The sequence below is a fragment of the Canis lupus genome, chromosome 11, assembly GCF_003254725.2.
Source record: "Canis lupus dingo isolate Sandy chromosome 11, ASM325472v2, whole genome shotgun sequence".
NCBI classification, from domain to species: Eukaryota; Metazoa; Chordata; class Mammalia; order Carnivora; family Canidae; genus Canis; species Canis lupus.
In genome coordinates, this window is record NC_064253.1 from 18,941,924 (window position 1) to 18,965,006 (window position 23,083).

Genomic DNA, 23,083 nt, shown 5'->3' on the forward strand with positions numbered 1-23,083 from the left:
TATTATAAAATTGGCTTTATGCTAGATGATTTTTTACAACTGTAGGCTAATGTAAGTGTTCTGAGCACATTTAAGCTACGCTAGGCTAAGGTATGAGGCTCAGTAGGTTAGGCAGATTACATGCATTTTCAATTTACATAATTTTCAATTTACTTTGGGTTTATTGGGATATAAACCCATCCATCATAAGTCAGGGAAGATCTGTATTTGACAAAGATAGCACTTCAAGTCTTGAAGCAAAGATAGATTAGGCAAATAGTGTGTTAAAATAACTGACAGATATCCGGGAAAAAAATAAATTTAATCTTTACCTAACTAAAACCTCACACCAAAATAAAATCTAGGGGGATAAAAAACTTAAATGTAAAAAAATTAAAACTATAAACATACTATAAGAAAATATAATAGAATATTTATTTAAAAAATTTTTAAGATTTTATTTATTTATTCATGAGACACAGAGAGAGAGGCAGCAATATAGGCTGAAGGAGAAGCAGGCTCCTCAAGGGGAGCCCCATGTAGGACTCAATCCCAAGACCACGCCCTGAGCAGAAGGCAGAGCCTCAACCACTGAGCCACCCAGGGGTCTCAGGAATTATTTATTAAAAATCTTGAAGTGGGAAAGACTTTTTCCTAAGTGTGATGAAAAACCCAGAAACTGTAAAAGAAAATATTAATAAACTTATTATATATAAACCCAAAAATTCCTGCACAGCAAAACAGAAACCAAGCCAAACAAAAAACAACCCAAAAACTCCCTGCAAATCCCATAAAAACATTAAAAGACAAATGACAATCTGGGGGAAAAGATCTTACAATTAATATTATAAACAAAAGAAAAAAACCAACAATTGTATGGAAAAGTGAGCATAGGATGTGAACTGACAGTTCACAGAGAAGGAAATACCAATGGTTCTTAATGTATGAAAACATATAGAAAGACTTGACTTGAGTCACATTAAAGGAAATGCAACTTAAGACTCCAGTAAGATGGATTCCTTACCTATCTGATTTGTAAACAACACAAGAGTTTCTAACACACTATTAAGGGTATGGAGAAATATTTTTTTAAAAATATTAATCACTGGTAAAAATATATTTGATGAACTTGAAGGTGATAACATATAGGTAAACGTTAGTTGCTGCTTCAAATAAACCTTACAATTTCATTTACATAACAGAAGTGAATTTTTGTACATGAAATAGTCCACCGCAGGATTTCCTAGTAGTGGCAACAGGTAAAGGGAGTCTGATCTGTGAACTCACTCAGGGATCTAGGTTGAGGGTAATTCTGTCTTCAACAAGTAGTTTTCAAAGTTGCCCTGAGTAACAACATCCAGTAAACAAAAGCAGAAAGAACTTAGAGAACTGCATAGGGTAAATATCTTAGCTTGAGAAACTTTAACGAAATACTATGAGAAAACTTTTTAGAAAATGAGGTTATAGTTGCCATTTAACATTACATCAGTTTCAGGTATATAATGTGATTGGATATTTATATATACTGTATACAATGTACACCATCAAAATTACAAATTTTCTTTCCTTTTAATGAGAACTTTTAAGACTTACTCTCTTACCAACTTTCTTTTTTTAATATTATTTATTTATTTATTTATTTATTTATTTATTTATTTATGAGAGACAGAGAGAGAGAGAGAGGCAGAGACACAGGCAGAGGGGCTGCCCTATAAAAAGTAATTAATTTAAAAGATCCTTTCAGACTATATTGGGCATTTCAGTCTATCATGTCTCTCTCTCTCTCTCTCTCTCTCTCTCTCTCTCTTTTTAAATTAAATTTTACTTTACTTTTTAAAGTAATCTTTATACCCAATATGGGGTTCAAACTCACAACCGTGAGTTTTAAACTCATGATCAGAAGTCACACTCCACTGACTGAGCCAGCCAGGTGTCGTATTCTTCATTCATCCTTCATCCTTCATTCCTTCATCCTTCACTCATCCTTATTTTCCATCTTATTATCATTTCATGATATATTCTGAATAATTTTCTCTGATTCATCATCCATTTTACTGGGGTATTTTTTGGCTGTGTATAATCTTTAATAAGGTCATTGAATTTTTCAATTCAAATCACTGCTTTTCATTTCTAGAAATTATATATAGAAAAAATATTTTTTTTCTATTTTCTAGAAAGATATATATTTCAGATTTTATTTTTAAGTAATCTCCACACCCAATATGGGGATTGAACTCACAACCCAAAGATCGAGTCACATGCTCCACTGACTGAGCCAGTCAGGTGCTTTTGGAAATTACATATTTTTAGTATATGTGCTGCTGAAGAGAGCACAGAAATTATGTATTTTTAAATCAAAATTTTGTGCTGTCTTTCATATGTATTATCCTGTAATTTTGTTTCCTGTTTTTCTTTAATATTTTTCTTTTAAAAATTCATTATTACTATTAATAATAATTTTAAAATTTATTTTATTTCATCTTTTTAATAATTTGAAAAAATATTTTGCAGAAATATTTCTTTGAACTAAGTTCTCAGAGCTCCTTATTCTCCTGTTTTTTTTTTTTTATTCTCCTGTTTTTTGGGTTTTCGTGGACATAATGTAGATGTTTTGTCATTTTTTATTGTGTATCTTGAGCAGATTTGCCTTTTTTATTGGGAACCTCAAGTACAAAATTCATGTGATCGTTTTTGAAGAAGTATCCCTATAGAGCAGTTTCGGATTTGCTACTGCCCCGCACGCTAAGTGTTTTTCACTGGCGTCCAGCACCAGTATTAATATTAATGACTAGACTGAGAGTTCTCTCACCATAGGGATAGAATAAAATCAGATTCCACATCTGAGGAAAGCTTAACTTAACATTTTGTTTTTCAGTGGGGGAGTGGAGATCTCTATCCCAGAGTCCTGTTCAGAGCAAACTTCCTTGATGTTTCTCTGATTTGACAGTTTGTCTACCCAGAGGGGAAACTCTCCCACAGGTCATTTCTTATTATAGGAAGTATCAGTTCCATATCTCTTCTTTGAAAGGGCCAAAGCTGTTATGTTCTCCTAAGATTATTACACCCCAGCCTCCAGCTCTTAGTGTTAACAGTTGTATCCAGTAATTTGCCTTAGTAGCATTTAATACATTTCCCACTCCAGAAATGAATTATCTTTTATTTCTGGCACCTATGAATTTTTCTTTCTTATAGGCTTAGTTACAGACTTTAAACTTTTCTCTGTTTTATGCAACATTTTTCTGAATTTCAAAATTTATCTTATGGATTTTTTTTTTTATCTTATGGATTTTTAAAAATATTTTATTTATTTATTCACAAAAGACACACAGAGACAGAGACATAGGCAGAGGAAGAGGGAGAAGCAAGCTTCCTACAAGGAGCCCGATGTGGGACTTGATCCCAAACCTTGGGATCACGCCCTGAGCAGAAGACAGAATGCTCAACCACTGAGCCACCCAGGCGTCCCTATCTTAGGGATTTTTATTATGTTATGCTTAGCAGAGTATATAAACTACTTTTCCATTCTGTTCCTTCATAAACATAGCAGTATTGAGTTTCTCTACTTCTTACCTTTCTTTTTATCTATATTTTTGCCTGATTATCTCTCAAACTGTACATCTGATTTCTTTTTTTGTTTTTAAAAATTTTATTTATTTGAGAGAGAGAGAGAGAGTCCACACATCCTTCCTCGACAGTATCACCTGCCCTTTCTGCATAACTGTCTTCCTCCCTATCCCTTATGACCCTCAGGGACAGGGGACCTGCCCCTGAGGACATCCCCAAAGTCACAGATCATAGCTGAACTGCTGAATCTTGGCAGAAGTTCTCATCTGTGTCCAGCAATGAGGTGTAATGCCAGTCCCTTCACAAGCAGCATGTCATCTACCTCTTGGCACAACTCAAATAAATAAAATCTTTAAAATTTATAAAATAATATTTCAATTCCTCTTTGCTCCATATTTCTTTTACCCACTTTTTTTCTCTTTAGCACTAATCTCCAGTGCATATATATACAATCTTATTTTTTACTATCTCTCTACTTGACACATAGTAGGCACTCAATAAACATTTGTTGAATGAACGAATGAATGAATGAATGATATTGCTTTTTATTTGTCTAACCTACTGAAAGCGTGGTATCTTATTAGATATCTGAATTTTAATTCGCTTTGATACTCCAACATTCCACAGATCTCACCACTACAGTTTCCTTGCTAGAATGCATTTATTTCCTCTAAGTTATTGTTTTCACACTGAAATCTAAAGGATGGATGTTAGTTATAGATAAATGTTCAGAAAACAGAATTGAATTCTGGATTCTTTCTTCCTTCTGCCTCGGTACACCCTCTTCTAAATTCATAGTTGTAGTAAATGAGTCTTTTCACTGTCACACTTCTGCTTATTTAGTACAATTAGGGATGAGTTAACTTCCGAAATCAATAGCTGAGAGTTGTAACAATTCATTTGTTTATATATACTTTCTAGAAAAAGTCTGTGTATGTTTGCAAGAAGGTTATCAATTTCTTTCTAAAGTTTTAGGATTCCTTTCTTGTGGTCAGCTTTCTTTTCCTTTGAATTTCATTGAAGTCGTAATGCAACAAATGGCTCTGTTTGTGCCAAAGAGTAATAGAGCACATCAGCAAGCAGAGTCTGTCTCACTCAGGCCAGCATCATGGATGTGCAACTTGTGAAGTCACACAGGTTTGCAGGTTCAGAAAAATCCTAAACTTGGTTTAACATTTTGCTACTGCTGTCTTGATATTCTTATTTGTTTATTTATTTGTTTATTTTCCAGTGTTGTTAAAATACAGTGTTCGTTTCAGTTGTACAATATAGTGATTCAATAATTCTGTACATTACTCAGCACTCATCGTGATTAAGTGTACTCTCAATCCCCATTAACTATTTCATCCATCTCTCCACCTACCTTCCCTCTGGCAACCATCTGTTTGTTCTCTATAGTTAAGAGTCTGTTTTTTTTTGTTTCTCTCTCTCTTTTATTTTTTACCTTTGCTTATTTGTTTTGTTTCTTAAATTCCACATATGAGTGAGATCATATGGCACTCGTCTTTCTCTGACTGGCTTATTTCACTTAGTATTATACTCTGACTCCATCCATGTTGCGACAAATGGCAAGATTTTATTCTTTTTATGGCTGAGTAATATTCCACTGTATATATTTTTCCATTGTATTTATTTATATATATACAACATCTTCTTTATCAATTTATTAGTTGGTGGACATTGGGCTATTTCTGTAATTTGGCTATTATAGATAATGCTGCAGGAAACATAGGGGCACATGTATCTTTTCAAATTAGTTATTTTCATATTCTTTGAGTAAATACTCAGTAGTATTTACTGGCTCTACAATACTCTACTGGCTCATAGAGCAGTTCTATTTTTACTTTTTTCAGGAACTTACATACTATTTTCCCTAGTAGCTGTACCAGTTTGCATGCCCATTAACAATGCATGAGGGTTTCTTTTTCTTCACGTCCTTTCCTACACTTGTTTCTTGTCTTTTTTATTTTAGCCATTGTGACAGGTATGAGGTGACATCTCATTGAGGCTTTTTTTTTTTTTAAGATTTTATTTATTTATTCATGAGAGACACACAGAGAGAGAGACACAGGCAGAGGGAGAAGCAGGCTCCATTCAGGGAGCCCGACGTGGGACTCGATCCTGGGTCTCCAGGACCAGGCCCTGGTCCGAAGGTGGCGCTAAACCGCTGAGCCACCCGTGGTGCCCTCATTGTGGTTTTGATTTGCATTTCCCTGATAAGTGACGTTGAGCATCTTTTCATGTGTCTATTGGCCATCTGTATATCTTCTTTGTTTTGTTTTGTTGTTGTTGTTTTGTATGTCTTCTGCCCCATTTTTAATTGAATTATTTAATTTGTTTGGTGTTGAGTTATATAAGTTCTTTTTTTTTTTTTTTTTGATAGTCACACACAGAGAGAGAGGCAGTGACACAGGCAGAGGGAGAAGCAGGCTCCATGCACCGGGAGCCCGACGTGGGATTCCATCCCGGGTCTCCAGGATCGCGCCCTGGGCCAAAGGCAGGCGCTAAACCACTGCGCCACCCAGGGATCCCAAGTTCTGTATATATCTTGGATACTGTTGATTGGATATGTCATTTGCAAATATCTTTTTCCATTTCTTAGGTTGCCTTTTAGTTTTGTTGATTATTTCCTTTGCTGTGCAGAAGCTTTTTATTTTTATGAAATCCCAGTAGTGTTTTGCTTTTGTTTCTCTTGCCTCAAGAGACATATCTACAAAAGTGTTGCCAACGTCAGAGAAATTGCTGCCTGTGCGCTCTTCTAAAATTTTTATGGGGATCCCTGGGTGGCGCAGCGGTTTGGCCCAGGGCGTGATCCCGGAGACCCGGGATCGAATCCCACATCGGGCTCCCGGTGCATGGAGCCTGCTTCTCCCTCTGCCTGTCTCTGTCTCTGTCTCTCTCTCTCTCTCTCTGTGACTATCATAAATAAAAAAATATATAAAAAATTAAAAAAATAAAATTTTTATGTTTTCAGGTCTCACATTCAGATCCTTAATCTATTTTGCGTTTATTTTTATGTATGGTGTAAGAGAGTGGTTCAGTTTCATTCTTTTACACATAGCTTTCCAGCTTTCTTAATGCCATTTTGTTGAAGAGACTGTCTTTTTCCCACTGCATATAATTGTGAGTTTATTTTTTCTTACGATTTTTATTTTTTATTTATTTTAAAGATTTTATTTATTTATTCATGATAGTCACAGAGAGAGAGAGAGAGAGAGAGAGAGGCAGAGACACAGGCAGAGGGAGAAGCAGGCTCCATGCACCGGGAGCCCGATGTGGGATTCGATCCCAGGTCTCCAGGATCGCGCCCTGGGCCAAAGGCAGGCGCCAAACCGCTGCGCCACCCAGGGATCCCTCTTACGATTTTTAATAAGTAGCCTCACGGTTTCATTTTGTACAGGGCATATGAATTAGGTAACCAATCTTGATCTCAGTACTTTTTCATTTCTGAAGCAAAAATTCTTGGTGAAAACGAAGAGGTTCTGATGTCCAAAAAAGTTAAAGTTGCTTATAGATCAAGTTTGTGTTTCTCGGTTAGCCCAGGAGGTTCATAATCTCAGTACATGAGAAAGAGGACTTTGATCTAGGAACAGTTGCTCTGGATTGTCTGAGCTGGACTTCCTGTTTCTCGAGCTCATATCTGAAGTGCATACCTTTAAAGGAGCCACAGTTAGGTCCCAACAACAACAATGGAAGCCAGATAACAGTGGACTTGATAGTTTTTTGTTTTTTATTTTTTAATTTATTCATGAGAGACACAAGAGAGAGGCAGAGACACAGGCAGAGGGAGAAACAGGTTCCCTTGGGGAGCTTGATGTAGGACTTGATTCCAGGACCCCGGAATCACACCCTGAGCCTAAGGCATACACTCAACCACTGAGCCACTCAGGCATCCCTGGACCTGAGTTTCAATGTGCTGACTAAAGTGGCTGTGGAATTCAGTAAACTCTCATTGTTTTGAGTGGAGATCTTGAAGTTCTCTCTCTGCAAAAGAATGGCAGAAATTAAACCACACAAATACTAACCAAAAACTGATGTAGCTTTAAGAGTGATCAGGATTGGGGATCCCTGGGTGGCGCAGCGGTTTGGCGCCTGCCTTTGGCCCAGGGCGCGATCCTGGAGACCCGGGATGGAATCCCACGTCGGGCTCCCGGTGCATGGAGCCTGCTTCTCCCTCTGCCTATGTCTCTGCCTCTCTTTCTCTCTCTCTCTCTCTCTCTCTGTGACTATCATAAATAAATAAAAAAATTAAAAAAAAATAAGAATTATCAAGATTTAAAGTGAAAAGTTACTATTAGGGATAGAAAAACACTTAATAATAATAAAAGGTCCAGGGGCACCTGGCTGGCCTAGTTGGTAGGGTATGTGACTCTTGATCTCTGGCTTGTGCATTCAAGCCTCACATTGGGTATAGAGATCACTTAAAAATAAAATCTTAAAGTAATAATAATAATAATAATAATTAATAATAATAATAAAAGGTCCAGGTCTAGTTCACTAGGAAGATATAAAATTCCAAGTATGTATAGACTTAAGAGATAAAACTGACATTACACTAAATCAAAACCATAGTTGGTGATATTAAACCACCTCTTTTGATATTTTTTTAAGTATGTTTTTATTTAAGTTCGATTTGCCAACATATAGTATAACACCTAGTGCTCATCCCATCAAGTGCCCTCCTCAGTGCCCATCACCCAGTTACCCCATCCACCTACCCACCTCCCCTTTCCGCAACCCTTTGTTTGTTTTCCAGAGTTAGGAGTCTCTCATGATTTGTCTCCCTCTCTAATTTTTCCCACTCAGTTCCTCTCCTTTCCCTTATAGTCCCCTTCACTACTTCTTACATTCCATGTATGAGTGAAAGCATATGATGATTGTCCTTTTCTGATTGACTTATTTCACTCAGCATGATACCCTCCAGTTCCATCCACGTCGAAGCAAATGGTGGGTATTCGTCCTTTCTAATGGCTGAGTAATATTCCATTGTGTGTGTGTGTATATATATATACCATCTCTTCTTTATCCATTCATCTGTCGAAGGACATTGTGGATCCTTCCACAGTTTGGCTATTGTGGACATTGATGCTATAAACATTGGGGTGCAGGTGTCCTGGCATTTCACTACATCAGTATCTTTGGGGTAAATACCCAGTAGTACAATTGCTGAGTCATAGGGTAGCTCTATTTTTAACTTTTTGAGGAACCTCCACACTGTTTTCCAGAGTGGCTATACCAGTTTGCATTCCCACCAACAGTACAAGAGGGTTCCCCCTTCTCCACAACCTCTTCAACATTTGTAGTTTCCTGCCTTGTTAATTTTCCCCATTCTCACTGGTGTGAGATGGTATCTCATTGTGGGTTTGATGTGTATTTCCCTGATGGCAAGTGATGCAGAGCGTTTTCTCACATGCTTGTTGTCCATGCGTATATGTTCTTTGGAGAAATTTCTGTTTATGTCTTCTGCCCATTTCATGATTGGATTTCTTTTGAAATTGATAAAATAAATAGATATAAAAAACAGAAGGGTAAGGAAATTTAAGCAATATAATTTGCAAGCTTGACTTAATGCAAAATAGAAAAGGCTGCACTTACAACTACAGAAAACATTCATTTTAAGCACAGAAAGGATGTTATCTCTTTTTAAAACTTATTTATTTATTTATTTATTTATTTATTTATTTATTTATTTATGAGAGAGAGAGAGAATGAAGGAAGAGGCAGAGGGAGAGAATCTCAAGCCGACTCCCTCTGTGGGGCTGGATCTCAGGACCCTGAGATCATGATCTAAGCTGAAACCAAGAGTAAGCTGCTTAACAGAGCATGCCACACAGGTGCCCCAAAACATTTTAAAAAATGGAAATTGGACTGGGCCTGGTGTCTTAAGCCCCAGGGAGGCAGAAGCCCAAGTTGTCTGCTAACCTCAGGGTGAGTGAGTGGCCACAGGTTTCCATGATCCCAGGAGCAAGAGGGGCTGCTGAGAAATGCAAGTCCTAAGGGGTTAGGTCACAGCAGCAGGATCCACTAGTCCTCAAAATGTGAAAGTATGCAAGTCACTCTGAAAAGATAGATTCACTCCAGAAAGGAAACTGGGTAGTTTTTCTACTAGAAAAACAAACATACATGTGAATGTGTATTCTTTATGGCTAAAGCTGATGATTTAGAATTACAGGGGCAGCCGTCATAACGGATGGTAGGAGCTATTCCAATAGTATACAGAGAAAATGTAGGAGAAAAACAAAGTTATTGAGTACTAATGGCTCAGAATTGTAGCCAGCCTGGTGGGTTGATACAAATATTTGGAATAGGGGCAGCTAGGGTGGCTCAGCGGTTTAACGCTGCCTTCAGCCCAGGGCCTGATTCTGGGGATCTGGGCTTGAGTCCCACATCAGGGCTCCCTGCATGGAGCCTGCTTCTCCCTCTGCCTGTGTCTCTGCCTCTCTCTCTCTGCATGTCTCTCATGAATGAATAAATTTAAAAAAATTAAAAACAACAACAACAACAACAACAACAACAAATATTTGGAATAGATCTTGCTGCTTCTATAGAGCAAAACCCCAGACAAGCAAATAGGCTGATGAGCAAACCCACCATGGAATAAGAAAATTTTAGGTACAGGAAAGAAAAGTCAAGGCTCTATTAGTCCCCTGTTCCTCCAAAATATTCTTGAATTTGGTGGATATTTCTGGATACCAGAGCTTACAGGTGATTATTTCTGAGTTGTTTTGTTTTGTTTTGTTTTGTGTTTTGTTTTTTAATGTATTTGTTTTGAGTCTGTACCATGCTGACTGTTCTTTTGTCAGTCTCCATCATTGTTATGGATGTTCTGGGTTCAGAGTATCCTGGCTGGATTTATTCAATGTAAACTTTGTTAATGACTTCTATAACAATTGGCAACATTCATAGTCAAGAACAGCCTGTTCTCGCTGAGACTGTATGTTAAAACAATGTGTCATAACAAGAAGAAAAAAAATACTTTTTTCTCATAGACAATTTAACATAAAGATTGTTACCACTGCTATCTCCTTGTTCAATAGTCCTGAGACTGGTGGAAGTTAACCGTGTTTTCTGTATTTACCATGGAAGCTTAAACAGGAAAGTGACTGTCAGATTTCTATCGGGTAGTTGTTCCTAAATTTTGCTGCATAGTAGAATCTCCTGGAAAGATTTAAAAAATACATATTTTACTTATTTATTCACGAAAGACACACACAGGGAGAGGCAGAGACATAGACAGAGGGAGAAGCAGTCTCCCTGCAAGGAGCCCGATGTGGGACTCCATCCCGGATCCTGGGATCACACCCTAGGCCCAAGGCAGATGCTCAACCGCTGAGCCACCCAGGTGTCCCACCTGAAAAGATTTTTAAAAATACTAATGCCAGATGAATTTTCTCATATGTATTATTTGAACCTATACCTTTTTTAAAATTTCCTGTGCTGACTTTTGTTAAAGGTAGCATTACTTTAACATTAGTTTGTGACATTTATGTTTTTCTTTAACCGTAAACTTTTGTTCTATTTTCATAGCTAAATGAATTCAATATTGCATACTTTGTCCTTTTGCCAAAGTGTTTCCATTTATCTCTCAGTTGTCTGAAAGTAAATCCTCAAGTAGTTTGTTGAAGAATTCCCTGGATTCCGCCATGTTCAGAAGTATAATTCCGAGTAGTAATTACTGGGCATAAAATTCTTGAGTCACACTTTCTTTCCTTGAGGACTTTGAGTTATTTGAGGACACTATTTTACTGTCTTCTAAGCAAGGTTAGGAAGGAATCTGAAACAGTCATTGTGACTTAAACTTTTATCTGGCACACCAGTTTTCTTTCTTTATCTTTGATACTCAGTAACTTTTTTGCTAGGTTATGTCTCATGTTGGTTGGTTCATAGTAGAGTCAAAGGTAAATTACCTTTAATATGGAGAAAAAGTTTTCCTGATTTATGTTCTTAAATACTTAAGTTGCTCCTTTTTATGGGGGATGCATACTTTTGAGAATACCAGTACTATACCAATTACATATATGTTGGGTCTACTTCCTCATTTTCCTTTATGTGATAAATGATATTTATACATAACCTAGAGCAAACATTATACTAAGTGAGAAAATATTAGAAGTATTCTCTTTAAAAATGAGAATGAGAGAAAGGTAATCTTTTCTATTAAATCTTACATTGGATGTCCTAACTGCTGTGGTGGCATAAGGTTTGGCAAGAAGGAAGTAAGATGGTCAATATTTGCAGTTGATTCTATTTACATGGAAAACCCCAAATAATCCACAAATTAATATGATGTCAGATGTAAGACAAAAGTTTCATTCCTATATGCTGGCACCAAACATCTAGAAAATGTAATTAAAAAGAAGAAACTATTTGCAGTAATATTATAGAATATCAGAGACACCTGAGTTGCTTAGTCAGTTAAGCTCTGACTCTTGGTTTTCGCCCATGTCACAATCTCATGGGTCCTCAGATTGAGCCCTGGTGGGGCTCAGTGCTCAGTAAGGAGTCTGCTTAAGATTCTCTCCCTCTGTCCGTCCCCTATCTCACGCCTGCATGTGTGTGCACTCACATGCTCTCTCTCTCTCTCTCTCCCAAGTAAATAAATCTTAAAAAAAAAAAAAAAAGAATATCAAGTCTGTAGGAATAAACCTAACAGAAAATATCCAAGAGCTGTAGAGAGAAGTTTAAAACTTTGTTTAAAAAATACCTATCATGAAAAAAAAAATTACCTATCATGGGACACCTGCATGGCTCAGTGGTTGAGTGTCTGCATTTGGCTCTAGGTGTGATCCTGGAGTCCTAGGATTGAGTCCCACATTGGGCTTCCTGCATGGAGGTTGCTTCTCCCTCTGCCTATGTCTCTGCCTCTCTCTCTGTGTCTTTCATGAATAAATAAGAAATCTTAAAAAAAAAAAAAACCTATCGTAACAACATTCTACACCAACGAAAGATGTTAATAATAGGTTGGGAGGATGAGGGCTGTGTGGGAACTCTCTGTAGGATCCACTCAATTTTTCTGTAAACTTAAAACTACTAAAAAGAAGTCCATTAATTTTTTTTAAATGTGCTTTTAAAGAATATACAGATGCAATGAAAACTATTAAAAACAAGTGAAGAAATGATGAATAGCACTATAGCCATTTATCAGAATTCTTAACAAATAGATGACTTATTTTAATGCTTTATATATTTGTCTGATTGATTGACAGTTTATTAGTTAATGGCATATGGAAGTAGGACTGAAATTATTTCTTGGTGGGCAGGTCTTACCTGGAGCAAAAAGCTATAATAAGCCCCCTTTAGTTCTTTTTACTTTTCTATAGCAAGAAATCACCGTGGAGATCATTCTTTTTACTAAAGATAGTCATTTCTTTTAAAAAAAAATCTTTCATCTTTTTTCCATTTAAGAAATTACCATGAAATTGTCAAATGGTCAAAATGTTAATATCCCCCCTTCAAAAAAAGTTAATTTCCTTTCTCCTTTAAGGCATCAACCTCTTTTAAGATATTTTTATAGTTTTCCTCTTTGCATTTAACCTACTTTTTAGTAGAGCGGAATGTGTAATGCTTCATTGTGAGAAAAGAGAAAAATAAAAAAAATTGTCTTGGGGATGATACATGAATAGCAGAATAACTCATATAATTGACAGTGCCCATTGAAGCCCACATGTGAGCAATTGTTCCTAAGGAGATAACTCTAGTTAATACAAAATTGTTCATATTAATGGAAAATAAACCAGGAATAAGTCAACCTCCACAATATACTGATGATTTATTAGAAGCACACAGATGAGCATAAAATAACCATATAGATACTATAAATTCCATTTCAAGTTTTCACATACCATCCTTTATGAACAAATGCTGTATGGAGTTTATCAAGGAAGTAATTGAAGCAGGAATATTTTAAAGTTCAAAGGTTATATGTGATACTTTAATGATATGGCCATATACATAAACTTTATTCTTAATATGATTCATGCATTTTGCCCTTTTGTGCCAATTATTATCATCTCCTATATAAAGCCAAACTCCTTAGTACTACATAGTATCTTTCTGTAGGTACAGCATCATTTCCTCTCCATGCCCACAAGCACCATTCTCTGACCCTGCATTCATTCCCTCATTGTGTAAAGGCGTCACGCTCCCATCTCTCCCTGATTTCATACATTTTGTTCTATTGCAAAACAATCTGATCCTTCCTCTCATTTTTGGATAATCCCTCTCAAGCATCTGCTCCTTTTGGAATCCTTTCTGGATCCTTACAGGCTAAATCAAATGCCCTCTGCCAGAGATATCTCTATGATAATACTTAGCAACTGTGCCCAACTTCCTCTTCACACTATAGTAATGCTGGAGCCGGAAGCTGTGGTGGCAGCTTCTTAATTCAGCAGCTTCCTGGTTAGAGCTAGAGCCAGACCAAGGGTAGGCAGGGTCTGCATGTGGCTACAGGGCAGAGGTCAGAGATGAAACGCTCATCTCACAGCCAGAACAAGGTAAGACCAAGAGTTATATTATACGTGCAGGGTCAGAAACAGAGAAGAAGCAAAAAGTTGTTTGTGGGTATAAGAGGTAGAACTTGGGAAGACTTCAGAGGTAGCATGCAGTCAGAAGAGATGGACAGTGCAAAGAGCTGTTAGAATCCATAGCTGGTTTTTCTTTGTCTTCCACAATTCTCAATCCCCATCCCACCAGCTTAAGTGCAGAGTTCATTACTCAATTTCCACTATGGGACCTGCTGCACAGTTGGTAGCAGCATATTATCTGTTGAATTACATCGAGCTCTATTAACCATTCTTTAAAGACCATTTTTTAAAACCTCTCATGTTGGATACTTATCTAGGAAACCTTCCCTCATCCCCACTGATAGGGATTTTATTCTTACATATATTCATGATGTGTTTTTTGGAATTTCTCGGTCCCTTTCAGCATTCCATCTTGTATTATTACACATGTTAAGTGTATTTGGATGTGTGTGTGTGTGTTTCTAAGTGTATCCACTCTAGTGGATTGAAGATCCAAGTAGAAGATTGAAGATCCTAGTAGAAGTATTACAGATTTTCTATGCGACTTTAGGTGGCTGCTGTGTGTGACTCTTATTTCCCACCATTTCTAATATGCTTTAGTCTTCATTCTCAGTAATGGAGATATTGAAAGAAATGGTAGAAAGAAAAAACAAGCTTATGTGGAATCCAAAGGTCTAGTCCAGCCTCTTCAAAGGAAAAGTGAAGAAAATAAATATGTAATCCTTGACTAAAGTTACTATAAGAACCAACCTGTATTCTTTTGTGCAAGATAGAATTTTGTTTTAATCTAGCTATCCTGGTTGCCTGGTCTTACTTTACATTGGCTATATAGTTGGGATTTGTAGTATTTTTGGAATTTGAAATTAGAAAGCCATGTACCACTTCTACCTTAATCCTCTGATTGAAGTGTAGCTCACTGTAACTAAGAACTGATGGTTAAAAAAAGAAAAAAGAAAAAAAATCTGGGTTTGATATGTACCAGGGTGTGATATATATGCATGTGTGTCCTCATGTATTTATAATTATCTGTTTATCACCTATTCATGTTTATTTTAGAATGAACAAAGAATAAAGTAGCACATTTTGAGATATTTGTTTAGAGATCTAGTACTGAGCTCCTCAGTATTGTAACCATTAGCTATGTGTTACTATTGAGCATTTGAAACATGGCTATAGGGATGCCTGGGTGGCTCAGTGGTTGAGCATCTATCTGCCTTTGGCTCAGGGCGTGATCCTGGAGTCCCGCATCGGGCTTCCTGTGTGGAGCCTGCTTCTCCTTCTGCCTGTGTCTCTTTCTTTCTCTCTCTCTCTCTCTCTCTCTCTCTGTGTCTCATGAATAAAATAAATAAAATCTTAAAAAAAAAAAAAGTAACATGAGTTGTGCTATAAGTATAAAAATAAACAACTTTGAAGGCTTAGTTTGAAAAGTGTGATACATTATTAATATAATTTTATGTTGGTTGCATGTTGGAATGACAGTATCTTTTAACATATTTTATGTACATAGGTAGTATATTATTAAAACTAATTTTATATGCTTACTTTGACTTTTTTTCATGTAGCGACTAGGAAGTTTAAAATTACATGTGTGGCATGCATTATATTTCTGTAAGATAGCATTACTCTGGTATATGCTATAATTTAGTTTCTTGTACTTTAAAAACACCGCAAGGAAGATGTGAGAAAATTTCCACTCTAATAGAGGAGACAAATTAATTCATAGTCTACTGTGCTGCAGGCACTGAGATTTTACATGGCCTGTTTCATTTAATTCTCCCCAAATCTTACTAGATAGGTGTTATTCCTATTCTAATATAGGTAGATTGGGGCTCAAAGCCCATGATCAGACAGCTACTATCAATGAAACTTACTCATATGTACCTGACTTTAGAGGTCATTCTCTTTCTACTAGACAACACTCTTGTCTACCTTTCCTTTTCAGAGACTGGCACCATATGCTACCAGAAACTCTAATAACACGCACAGTTGTGAGGTCTTACCAGCCTGTTACTTCAAAATAAGTTTCTATGTTCTTTGTCACCTAAATGAAAATAACATTTAAGTCTCTCATATGCCAAATTATCAGGAATTCCAGTCTTCCCATGGTTATCCACACCCCCATGTAATCATAAATGACCAACAGTTGTTTACTGATGCCTGAGTATTGATCCATTTGTCTTATGGATTGACAGTAGAATGGAAACTAAGATACACTCTTGAACCCGGAAGGCCACCTCACAGCCTGTCTAGAAAAGGGTTAATTCAGCAAAGGTGGTTTCTTTGCTAATGCTGTGTGACACATTACCATTAGTGGCTTAAAACAACACCCATTTATTAGCTCCTATAATCTGTAGGTCAGAAGTCCAGCATGTCATTGCTGAATTCTCTGCTGACAGTTATCACATGGCTGAAATCAAGGTGCCAGCAAGCCTGAGCTCTCATCTGGAGACTATGAGAGAAAAATCTGCTTTCAAGTACATTATTGTTGTTCTTAGTATTCATGCTCCTTGTGGGTATAGGATTTACGTCCCTGTTTCCTTGTGGCTGTCCACCAGGGGCCATTCCCTGCTTCTGGAGACAGACTGTATTCCTTGTCAGGTGTTGCATACCCCATTTTCAAGCTGGCAATGGCTTATCAAGTCTTTTTAAATTTGAATTCAATTCAAATCGATTTGATTTAATTTCTTTTTGCTTTGATTTTCTTTGAATTCTCCCTCTGCCACTAGTGGTAGATGAGTCTCTACTTTAAGTGCTCTTGCACTTAAATGAAATGGGGCTTACCTAAATAATAATATTTTAAGGTCAACTATGAAATATAACATAACATAATCATGGGAGTATCTTGTCCCAGTCACAGGTTCCAGGAATGAGAGAACAGCATATGGGGGGTCGGGGGGCGTGGGTGGTACATTTTCGGCAATCTGCCCACTGTAGTCCTGGGGATTATGTAGGGCGTGTATCCCACCACAGTGGCACAAAGCAAAATATCAGAAGTCTCCCAGCTACTTAGCTTTGGTAGTCACAGGGACAAAAGCAAGAGCTGTATTACTCTCAGGTAGTAACACTTGCCAGGGAAGGAATGGAGGGTGGGACATGAAAGATTACTTTGTGCTGCTTTCTCTTTCTTCCGATTTTACCCTCAAATCTTACTCATCATAAACTTTCTTTGTGAAAGCAACACTAAGGTTAAGTGTGGTTAGGTGAAACTGTAACATTTCTGTCCCACCTGTTTGAAGGGTAGCAGTGTCCAGACATTTTGAGGTATGTTGGAGCTTCCATGTCTCCTCTTGCTGAAGCCCTAGTAAATTGCAAAGAATGGCTTCCTAACAGGTCACTGGGGCAAATTATAATGATTTCTCTGAGCCAAGGAGCTTCCTCAAGGTGCAGGTTCCTCCCAGCACAGTGTGGACCTCAGTCTCTCGGTTCCTGCCTCTTGGATTCTTTCCCCACTCTCATATACCAGTCTGCCAGTACTAAGCTCAAAATCCACTGTGGCCCTTGCTCTTCCTGAGAACTCACCTTTCTTTCTTTCTTTTTTTAATTTTTATTTATTTATGATAGTCACAGAGATAGAGAGAGAGGCAGAGACACAGGCAGAGGGAGAAGCAGGCTCCATGCACCGGGAGCCCGACGTGGGAGCCCGACGTGGGAGCCCGACGTGGGAGCCCGACGTGGGAGCCCGACGTGGGACCCCGACGTGGGACCCCGACGTGGGACCCCGACTTGGGACCCCGACGTGGGACCCCGACTTGGGACCCCGACTTGGGACCCCGACTTGGGACTCAATCCCGGGTCTCCCTGGGCCAAAGGCAGGCGCTAAACCGCTGCGCCACCCAAGGATCCCCTGAACTCACCTTTCATTAAGTGCTAGTTACTGAAGTTTTGTTGGTCAAACTTTGTGCTCTCCTAAGTGCCACATCCCGTTTTTCTTTATTGCTACTATTGTTTACTTGAGAGGTTTCTTACAGCTGAGTCATTTTTAACATTTTCATTACATTTTAACATTTTCATTACATTTTAACATTAAAAAATGTACCAAGGGAACTCTTCTCACTATCCTATGTGAAAAATCTGAATTACCTGCCATATATAGATGTTAACTGTAAGAAAAGAAAAAAGAAAAAAGAAAAAGAAATTCTTAATCATTGGTAATCTCTAACCTGAAATAGCATAATGATTCTCAGAAAGATCCTTTCTTCTTTTCTAGTTGTCCCCAGGGGCAGGCATTTTTATTACAATTCCAAATATTTGTTTTTATTTTTGTTTTGTTTTATTTTTGGTTTTTGTTTTGAGCTGAGGGGCTTTAATGCAATTACAGTTGACCTTTGAACATCATGGGATTGAACTGTGTGGGTCTGCTTATTGATGGATTGTTTTCAATAAATATAGTACAGTACTACAAATATATTTTCTCTTCCTTAGGATTTTTTTTTCTTCCTTAGGGTTTTCATAATAACATTTTCTTTTCGCAAGCTTACTGAAGTCTAATAATACATTATAAATACATGTGACATACAAAATAAATGTTTTATGGGGTGCCTGGGTGGCTCAGTCGGTTAAGCTTTGGACTCTTGGTCATGATCTCAAGCCCCGTGTCAGCCTCTGAGCTGAGTGTGGAGCCTTCTTAAGATTCCCTCTCTCCCTTTCCCTCTGCCCCTTTTTCCCCTGCTCATGCTCTCTCTATATATAAAAACCAAACAAATATGTGTTAGTTAACCGTTAATGCTATAGGTAAGACTTCTGGTCAACAGTAGGCTATTAGTTAATTTTGTGGAGAGTCAAAAATTAAACATGGATTTTCAACTGTGTCTTTAACCCTGCATTGTCTAATGGTCAACTAGACATCTCAGGCTATGTGTTGGAGCTGCATGTACCCCAAACTACCTCTCCACATGCTTGCCCACTCCACCCCTGCTCCTGTTAAGTGTATCACCTAAAATCATCCCTCATACCACCATAGGTATGCAATAAACAGAAAACACTGATCTACTCCCTCTTTCCCAGAGACCCACCTCAAATTCTTTTCCCTCTAAGAGACCTTCTCTGACAATACAGACCTCAGTGATCCCCTCCACTGCATTCATAAGGTTGGGGTGGTTTCAATTTTAAATGGTGTCTAATTATTCAAATGTTGCTGTATGACATTTCATTAAGGACAAAGACCATGCTTTATACCAAGTTTTCCCACAGCACTTGGTATGCTACCTGGCAAACAGCAGGCATTCAGTGAATATTTGTGGTTTGATGAACAGCAAGGGGCAGCTCTGGGTAAAAGTGTGAAGCCAAGTTTGACCTATGTTCTTCTACCTTTGACTGCTCTGTCACAGAAAGGACCATAGATTATACTCCTCTGAATTAGTAATTTTCTCCTTTCTCAATAAGTTTCAGATGTTTCTTGATTTTTCTCGATCTCCCCAAATCACACTTCATGTGTTCTATATCTCATTATCATGTTGACTGTCAGCTAAGGTATTTGGTGTTTGCCAGTAGGTTTTATGCTGCTTAACTGTGTCTTATAAAATTTTTTATCTTCTATCACATCCAAGACAGACCAGGTGTACATAATAGATGCTTAATTGATATTTATTGTATAAATAAATGAGTACATGTTATATTGTTTGTGTCTTGCAGTGTTCCTATCTTTAGGAAAAAGTACAAAATCACTATTTCATGTAACATTGGTCAAGATGATTTACTAACTTTATTAATAAGTATATAAATGCTTTGTGGTTTTGACTTGAAATAATAAAAATGAAATCTTCCTTCTGCCTTTCCTCCTTTTGGTCCACTTGGCCACTTTAAATGTTCCTTTCAAGGAGCAATGTAAGTCTCAATAGCTTTACACAGAACTGATGATTCCTTCTCTGTATTCTGAGCACACCATACGTACTTCTGGTTAGGGGTGATCACATAATTTATTGCCAAAACCAGGACACAATGAGAATGAAAGTAGGCACAAAAATCTATTAAGACAGGATAAGGGGTGTCCCAGACAAACCAGGATGTATGGTTATACTACTTTGAAAGTAGTTATTTGCTAACCATATGTCTTTTGTCATTCAACTGTAAAGCTATTCTAGGTCTGGGCCTTATTTCTCTTAGCTTCCTTTTTACCTAGAACAGTGCCTGGCACATGGTGGTGGTAGAAGACATGTTAGTGCCTCTTTAAGAATGTTCATTTAATTGCATATTATACTATCTTGATGTAGAGCTCAAACCATCCCATTTGCGTCCTATTATGAGCCATTTTCTCAGCATAAAAATATAGGGCAATGAGCTTAATTATATGCTTGTGTAATGATAGTAGCTGGCATTTACCAGCATTTAGCTTGTGCAAGGCCCAAGGCTAAGAACTTTGGTTGAGTTCTCTTGTGGATTTCTCACAACAATTCTTGGAGGTAAGTACTACTATGGTCCCATTAAATTAGAAGAAAAGACACAATTTGAAAGATCAAGAACCTTGCTCAAGGTCACCCAGCTAATTATGTAGCAGAGTTTCAACTCCAGACTCTGATGCCAGACACCATCTCTCCTACATGTGAGAAACAGCTGGTACTACATTTTGGAAAGTGATTTTAAAATATTAATACCATACTTCCAGGAAAAATTCATGTGCTTTTATGTGTTGAAAGGAAAATATATTTAACGAAGTAAAGATTGCAGAACCAGGTCAATGTGGCAACTATGTAAGGTCATGAGTAAGGATAGACAAACATAAGCTTATTGTTCTTGGTGTTAATGTTTCCATCTGTTATGACACAAATGTACCCTTAGTTTTGTTGGGGATCATTTCTTGGTAAAGATTTTTATTTATTTATGCATAAGAGAGAGAGAGGCAGAGACACAGGCAGAGGGAGAAGCAGGCTCCATGTAGGCAACCTGATGTGGGACTCTATCCTGGGACTCCAGGATCACGCCCAGGGCAGAAGGCAGGCGCTAAACTGCTGAGCCACCCAGGGATCCCCAAGAATTGTATTCTTTTTTTTTTTTAAATTTTTATTTATTTATGATAGGCACACAGTGAGAGAGAGAGAGAGAGAGAGGCAGAGACACAGGCAGAGGGAGAAGCAGGCTCCATGCTGGGAGCCCGACGTGGGATTCGATCCTGAGTCTCCAGGATCGGGCCCTGGACCAAAGGCAGGCGCTAAACCGCTGCGCCACCCAGGGATCCCAAGAATTGTATTCTTAATTAATTTTTTTTCTAGTGGCAAGAGAGCTGTAGCAACTGAATCAGATATTATCAGGGTATTCAATTGCATATGATGTATTATAAACATAGGGGAAACCTGAAAACAAAATGTTTATATAATGAATGTTAACCTTTATGAATAAATGATAGGAAATGTTACTTTTAAGGCATTCACACAAAATGACTACATTTGTGATTCAAATGAAGGGTTACAAACATATATTAAGTTTAGGGATTTTCTGGGGGGTTTTTTGTTTTGTTTTGTTTTGTTTTAGCATCCTACATTTCTTTTAATTTTGAGGTAATTATAGATTCACATGCAGTTGTAGGGATTTCCTGTTTTTTTTTTTGTTTGTTTGTTTTTTTCCCTAGGAAATTTTCAGAATCAATATGGCTTTGAATTTCAAGCCAGAAAGCTTCCTCTACTTTATTAGGTTATTCCTATTTAGTGAACTAGGATACCAGGATATCCCTGGTCAGAAAAACTGTATTAAAGTCAAGTTTTCACTGTACTCAGGGTAACTATAAAATTAAAATGCTTATATTATAATGTAGATAAGGATCTATGGTTAACTGATAGGTTGGGACCAAGAACAAATTTAAAATAAAAAATTGGTCTTTTTTCTTGCACTTTTTATCATCTCAGTGGATTTAAGCTTTTTTTTTTTTTTTTCATTTACCCTATGCGCTGGGGTACCTCAGCTGAACAGAACAGAGGGAATTCCATCTTGTATTGGGGAAGACATGCATTAAAAGATAAACATACAATATAAATAAATAATAAAGATTGTTGTAAGGTTTAAAGCGTCATGGAAAGAAAAGAAAAAGGGTTGGGGTGGTTTCAATTTTAAATGGTGTGGTCCTGGGGGATGGTGGCTCAGCGGCTTTGGCCCAGGGCGTGACCCTGGCATCCTGGATGGAGTCCCACCAGGCCCCCCTCAGGGAGCCTGCTTCTCCCTCTGCCTGTGTCTTCGTCTCTCTGTGTATGTCTCTCATGAATAAATATAATCTTTTAAAAAATGAGTAGTGTGGTCCGGCTAAACATCACTGTTAGGGTGAGATTTGAGCAAGGAGTTAAAAGGAGAGTGGACACTGAGGAAAAATGTACCTAAGCAGTAGTGTGTCTGGAATTTTCAAGCAAGAAAGGGTGATTGGAGCTACAGTGAGACAGGTGAAGGGAAAAGGCAAAACCCAGGGCTTTGTAGATCACTGTAAAGACCTTGGCTTTTATACACAATGAAAAAGGGAGCCACTGACTCTGATTTTGGCCAGATGAGACAGGAGCTGACTTTTTCTTGTAAGAGAATATTCTGGTTGTTGCTCTGACAATAGACTGAGTTAATGGGCAGAGAGACCATTTAGCAGGTCACTGAAGTATGATCCAAGTCAGAGAAGATGGAAGTAATGCACCGATTGGTCTGATTCTGATTTATTTTGTCAGGCTTGCCTGACAGGCTGGGGGCGAAGATCAGAGAAGAAAGGGAGCCAAGGACTCCATAAAGCATTTGTTCTGAGCAACTAGGTAGAAGGACTGTGGCTAGGTCATGAACTGCTTTTTGAGCAAGGGAGAATTAAAAAAAAAAAAAAGATTTTGTATTTTATTTATTCATGAGAGACACAGAGAAAGAGGGGTAGAGGCAGAGGCAGAGGCAGAGGGAGGAGCCGGCTCCCCGCGGGGTAGGGAGCCCAACGAGGTACTGGATGCCAGGACCCCAGCCAGGACCCCACCTGAGCCCACGGCAGACGCTGAGGCACTTAGTCACGCAGGCACCCAAGCAAGGGAGAATGGTAAACTTAGGGGAAAAAAGAAAACTAATATGCACTAATA

The 23,083-nt window shown here is 37.9% G+C and overlaps 1 long non-coding RNA gene across 1 annotated transcript; it reads left to right on the top strand.

The window, feature by feature from the left end:
• The first annotated feature begins 13,105 nt into the window (after positions 1 to 13,105).
• Positions 13,106 to 19,828, top strand: LOC125756041 (uncharacterized). The gene is made up of 2 exons (XR_007413958.1): positions 13,106 to 14,036; positions 17,628 to 19,828. It is a non-coding gene; the product is annotated as an uncharacterized LOC125756041 (long non-coding RNA).
• Positions 19,829 to 23,083: the final 3,255 nt, after the last annotated feature.